A 6,826-nucleotide genomic window follows, 5' to 3' on the forward strand; every position below is an offset into this window, starting at 1 on the left:
GAGAGGAAAATATGGTTGTAGAAATTTTCATGTTACTAAAACACCTCTCTATATGCTGAAATTTTTGAAGTTACACTTGTTTTATCTTTCTATGCTTGTTGCATTATGCTTCATGAATTTGTTTATTTACAAGATTCCTTTTCATAGGAAGTGGGTTAGGCTTAAATTTGTTTCATACTTGCTTTTTGATGCTCTCTTTTGCTTCAATTCTTATTTCTTGGGAGTGCATCATTAAATTTACTGAGCCCATCTTAATGGCTATAAAGAAAGCACTTCTTGGGAGATAACCCATGTTTTTATTTTACTACAGCACTTTTGTTTTATATTTGAGTCTTGGAAGTTGTTACTACTGTAGCAACCTCTCCTTATCTTTATTTAATTGCATTGTTGTGCCAAGTAAAGTCTTTGATAGTAAGGTTGATACTAGATTTGGATTACTGCGCAGAAACAGATTTCTTGATGTCACGAATTTGAGTAGTATTCTCTGTAGGTAACTCAGAAAAATCTGCCAATTTACGTGCGTGATCCTCAGATATGTAGGCAACTTTCATTCAATTTGAGCATTTTCATTTGAGCAAGTCTGGTGCCTCTAAAAAAATCGTCTTTACGGACTGTTCTGTTTTGACAGATTCTGCCTTTTATTTCGCATTGCCTCTTTTGTTGTGTTGGATGGATTTCTTTGTTCCATTAACTTTCAGTAGCTTTGTGCAATGTCCAGAAGTGTTAAGAATGATTATGTCACCTCTGAACATGTGAATTTTTTATTATGCACTAACCCTCTAATGAGTTTGTTTTGAGTTTGGTGTGGAGGAAGTTTTCAAGGGTCAAGAGAGGAGGATGATACAATATGATCAAGAAGAGTGAAAAGTCTAAGCTTGGGGATGCCCCCGTGGTTCATCCCTGCATATTTCAAGAAGACTCAAGCGTCTAAGCTTGGGGATGCCCAAGGCATCCCCTTCTTCATCGACAAATTATCAGGTCACCTCTAGTGAAACTATATTTTTATTCCATCACATCTTATGTGCTTTACTTGGAGCGTCTGTTTGTTTTTGTTTTTGTTTTAATAAATTGGATCCTAGCATTCATTGTGTAGGAGAGAGACACGCTCCGCTGTTGCATATGAACACATATGTTCTTAGCTTTACTTTTAATGTTCATGGCGAAGGTTGAAACTGCTTCGTTAATTGTTATATGGTTGGAAACGGAAAATGCTACATGTGGTAAATGGTATAATGTCTTTAATAATGTGATACTTGGCAATTGTTGTGCTCATGTTTAAGCTCTTGCATCATATACTTTGCACCTATTAGTGAAGAAATACATAGAGCTTGCTAAAATTTGGTTTGCATGATTGGTCTCTCTAAGGTCTAGATATTTTCTGGTAAGGGTTTGAACAACAAGGAAGACAGTGTAGAGTCTTATAATGCTTGCAATATGTTCTTATGTGAGTTTTGTTGTACTGTTTCATACTTGTGTTTGCTTCAAACAACATTGCTATCCTAAGCCTCGTATTGAGAGGGATTACTTCTCGTGCATCCAAAATCCTTGAGCCAAAAACTATGCCACTTGTGTCCACCATACCTACCAACTACATGGTATTTCTCCGCCATTCCAAAGTAAATTGCTTGAGTGCTATCTTTAAACACTTCAAAAGTTATTACCTCTTATTTGTGTCAATGTTTTATAGCTCATGAGGAAGTATGTGGTGTTTATCTTTCAATCTTGTTGGGCAACTTTCACCAATGGACTAGTGGCTTCATCCGCTTATCCAATAATTTTGCAAAAAGAGCTGGCAATGGGGTTCCCAGCCCCAAATTAAATAAATTTCATAATTTTACAAATAGACACTCCTCCATGGTATGTGATTGTTGGACGGCACCCGAGGATTCGGTTAGCCATGGCTTGAGAAAGCAAAGGTGGGGAGGAGTGATACGTCTCCAACGTATCTATAATTTCTGATGTTCCATGCTTGTTTTATGACAATACCTACATGTTTTGCTCACACTTTATAATGTTTTTATGCATTTTCTGGAACTAACCTATTAACAAGATGCCGAAGTGTCAGTTCTTGTTTTCTGCTGTTTTTGGTTCCAGAAAGGCTATTCGGGCAATATTCTCGGAATTCGACGAAATGAAGACCAAACATCATAATTCACCAAGACGGACCAGGACACCGAAGGGGAGTCAGAGGGGAGGCATGGGGCCCCCACACCATAGGGCCGCACGGGCAGGCCCCTGGCCGCGCCGGCCTATGGGGAGGGCGCCCTGGTGCCCCTCCTGCGCCGCCTCTTCACCTATATAAGCCCTTTCGACCTAAAAACGCAATACCAATTGACGAAACTCCAGAAAGACTCCAGGGGCGCCACCGCCATCGCGAAACTCCAATTCGGGGGACATAATCTCTGTTCCGGCACCCTGCCGGGACGGGGAAGTGCCCCCGGAAGCCATCTCCATCGACGCCACCGCCTCCATCATGCTCCGTGAGTAGTTCCCCCATGGACTACGGGTTCTAGCAGTAGCTAGTTGGTACTCTCTATCCCATGTACTTTAATACAATGATCTCATGAGCTGCCTTACATGATTGAGATCCATCTGATGTAATCGGTGTTGTGTTTGTTGGGATCCGATGGATGATACATTATGATTAGTCTATCTATAAAGTTTGTGAAGTTATTGTTGCTGCAGTCTTGTTATGCTTAATGCTTGTCACTAGGGCCCGAGTGGCATGATCTTAGATTTAAGCCCTATAATTATTGCTTAGATTGTATCTACAAGTTGTTTGCACATATTGCTGTCCGGAACCCGAGGCCCCAAAGTGACAGAAATTGGGACAACCGGAGGGGAAGGCTGTGATATGAGGATCACATGTTTTCACCAAGTGTTAATGCTTTGCTCTGGTGCTCTATTAAAAGGAGTACCTTAATAGCCAGTAGATTCCCTTGAGGCCCGGCTGCCACCGGCTGGTAGGACAAAAGATGTTGTACAAGTTTCTCATTGCGAGCACGTATGACTATATATGGAAAACATGCCTACATAATTAATAATCTTGATGTTCTGTCTTAATGATTTCAATCCTATCAATTGCCCAACTGTAATTTGTTCACCCAACACTTGTCACTTGTTATTGGAGAGTTACCACTAGTGTAGATCGCTGGGAACCCCGGTCCATCTCTCATCATCATATACTCGTTCTTTATGTCATTGGAAGTAGTATCAACTATTTTCTGGTGCCATCGCCTCTGTGTTATTGTTACTGCTGCTGTGTTACTGTTACTATTGCTCTCATATTACTGCTGCTTTCACATCACCCCTGTTACTAGTGCTTTTTCAGGTGCAGCTGAATTGACAACTCAGTTGTTAAGGCTTATAAGTATTCTTTACCTCCCCCTGTGTCGAATCAATAAATTTGGGTTTTACTTCCCTCGAAGACTGTTGCGATCCCCTATACTTGTGGGTTATCAAGACTATTTTCTGGCGCCGTTGCCGGGGAGGCATTGCTCTACTCATAAGTTCATCTGGGGAGTACACCCTACCTCTCTCTCTGTTTTTATTTTATTTTATTTTGTTTTGCTTAGTTTACTTTTGTCTAGTTCGTTTGTGCTTAGTTTATTTCTGTCTAGTATTATTTTGCTTAGTTTACTTTTGCTTAGTTTCTTTTTGTTTTGTTTTATTTTTCTCATATACCCAAAAATCCATAAAAATTTGAAAAATCGAAAAATTAAAAACTTTTGTTATGGAAGAACCCACAACCTATTTGGAGCTCATAGAATTATATAATAATTATAGAGAATCAAGAGCGGGTGAAGTGATGAGTGCTGTGATAGAAAAATTGAATACAATTGCTAAAATCTTGCTTAAATGCCATGATATAAACTGTTGCTCTCAACAGGATACTAAGCATATGAAATTCCAATGTGGCTTTAGTGAGGAAGTTTTAATTAAGAACTACAATTGGAATAACTATATTCATCTTGGGTTCAAAGAGGTAGAACAATTTGTTTTATTTATGGGAGCCTCTGAGATAGAATTCTTCATGGCTAAAAATTATGAAACTTGTGCTGTTTGTAAGGACCTTAAAGATTATGTCTCTTTTATCCTTAATTTTTGCATAGAAAGTTACAGTGATAATCCTTATATCATTGATTATAAAGAGAGACTCGTTAATGCACAAGAATGCACTCACAATTTGCAGGAACCTGTGAAAGAAGAAATTGATGAACCTGAAAGCCCATTGGATGAAAAAGAGGAGGAAATTGATGAACCTGAAAGCTCATTGGATGAAAAAGAAGAGGAGAGTGATGAACAAAAGGAGGAAGAATGGATTAGCTACCCATGCCAACCTTCTAATGAGAGTAACTCTTTATCTCTTACACTATTTGATTGTCCTCCATGCTTACCGAAGAAGGATGAATGTTATATTCCCGTGGATTCTCTTGAAATATTCCCTATGAGTAAAACTTGTGAGGATAATTATGCTACTGTTATTTATGATAATCCATGCTATTTTGATAAATCTTATGATAATGCTTTGTTTGTGCCTAATGTCGAAATGCATGGTACTAAAGAATTTTGCTTGGCAAATGTTTATGATAAAGCTCTAGATGATGGTCCTATGTTACTTGATAATATTAATTGTACTACTAATGAAAATGGGATTGGAGTTCTTGACTTTATCTAGGAGTCCCATATCTCTTGAGATTGATCAATCATCCTGTTATATTATTGATAAAAGTGGATTTGAAAGTTTTAATCCCACTATTTTGAGCTTGATAAGAATTATGTGTTTATGGATCATGAAAAGCATGCTTTATGTGATATTTATATTGTTGATTTTGTTCATGAAGCTACTGAAAATTATTATGAGAGAGGAAAATATGGTTGTAGAAATTTTCATGGTACTAAAACACCTCTCTATATGCTAAATTTTTTGAAGTTACTCTTGGTTTATCTTCCTATGCTTGTCACTTTGTTCTTCATGAATTTATTTGTGTACAAGATTCCTATGCATATGAAGTAGGTTAGACTTAAATGTGTTTTGAATTTGCTTTTTGATGCTCTCTTTTGCTACTCTTATTTCTTGTGAGTGCATCATTAAAATTGCTGAGCCCATCTTAATGGCTATAAAGAAAGCACTTCTTGGGAGATAACCCATGTCTTTATTTTGCTACTGTTTTATTGTGTCTTGGAAGTTGTTACTACTGTAGCAACCTCTCCTTATCTTTATTTTATTGCAATGTTGTGCCAAGTGAAGTCTCTAATAGAAGGTTGATACTAGATTTGGATTTTTGCGCAGAAACAGATTTCTATCTGTCACGAATTTGGGCAGGGTTCTCTGTAGGTAACTCAGAAAAATCTGCCAATTTACGTGCGTGTTCCTCAGATATGTACGCAACTTTCATTAGTTTTGAGTTTTCTGATTTGAGCAACGGAATTACCTCTTAAAAATTCGTCTTTACTGGCTGTTCTGTTTTGGCAGATTCTATCTCTGTTTTTTGCATTGTCTCTTGTGGACTTTAAGTGAGGCTTTCTAGACGTGGAGAGCTGTAGCTAATGTTTTATTGAGTTCTTGCAATGTGTCACTACAGGGCTAAGGTGAATTCAAGTTTTTTTTGAGTACTAACCCCTCTAATGAAGTTTATGAGAAGTTTGGTGTGAAGGAAGTTTTCAAGGGTCAAGAGAGGAGGATGATATATGATCAAGAAGAGTGAAAAGTCTAAGCTTGGGGATGCCCCCGTGGTTCATCCCTGTATATTTCAAGAAGACTCAAGTGCCTAAGCTTGGGGATGCCCAAGGCATCCCCTTCTTCATCAACAATTTATCAGGTCACTTCTATTGAAACTATATTTTTATTCGGTCACATCTTATGTGCTTTACTTGGAGCGTCTGTGTGTTTTTATTTTTGTTTTGTTTGAATAAAGATGGATCCTAGCAATTCTAGTTTGGGAGAGAGACATGCTCCGCTTTTTCGTATGAACACTTGTGTTCTTCGTTTTACTTCTAATGTTCAATGGTAAAAGTTGGAAGCTATTGCACTTGTTGTTATTTGGTTGGAAACAGAAAATGCCTCATATTGTCTTGAATAATTTGATACTTGGAAATTGTTTTGAGCTCTCAAGTAGATCATGATTAAGTTCTTGCATCATGTAGTTTAAACCTATTAGTGGAGAACTACCGTAGAGCTTGTTGAAATTGGTTTGCATGATTGGTCTCTCTAAGGTCTAGATATTTTCTGGGAAAAGTGTTTGAGCAACAGGGAAGACAGTGTAGAGTCTTATAATGCTTGCAATATGTTCTTATGTGAGTTTTGCTGTACCGGTTCATACTTGCGTTTGCTTCAAATAACCTTGCTAGCCAAAGCCTTGTACTGAGAGGGAATGCTTCTCGTGCATCCAAATCCTTGAGCCAAAACCTATGCCATGTGTGTCCACCATAACTACCTACTATGTGGTATTTCCTGCCATTCCAAGTAAATACTTCATGTGCTACCTTTAAACAATTCAAAAGTTATCATCTCTTATTTTTGTCAATGTTTTATAGCTCATGAGGAAGTATGTGGTGTTTTATCTTTCAATCTTGTTGAGCAGATTTTCACCAATGGACTGGTGGCTTCATCCGCTTATCCAATAATTTTGCAAAAAGAGCTAGCGCGGGGTTCCCAGCCCCCAATTAATTAACTTTCATTAATAATTCTCTTCACATGTTTTGCTCTGATTCATCAGTAAGCAACTTAATTTTGCAAATAGACACTCCTCCATGGTATGAGATTGTTGGAAGGCACCCGAGGATTCGGTTAGCCATGGCTTGTGAAAGAAAAGGTTGGGAGGAG

Source organism: Lolium perenne, chromosome 5 (genome assembly GCF_019359855.2).
Source record: "Lolium perenne isolate Kyuss_39 chromosome 5, Kyuss_2.0, whole genome shotgun sequence".
NCBI lineage: Eukaryota > Viridiplantae > Streptophyta > Magnoliopsida > Poales > Poaceae > Lolium > Lolium perenne.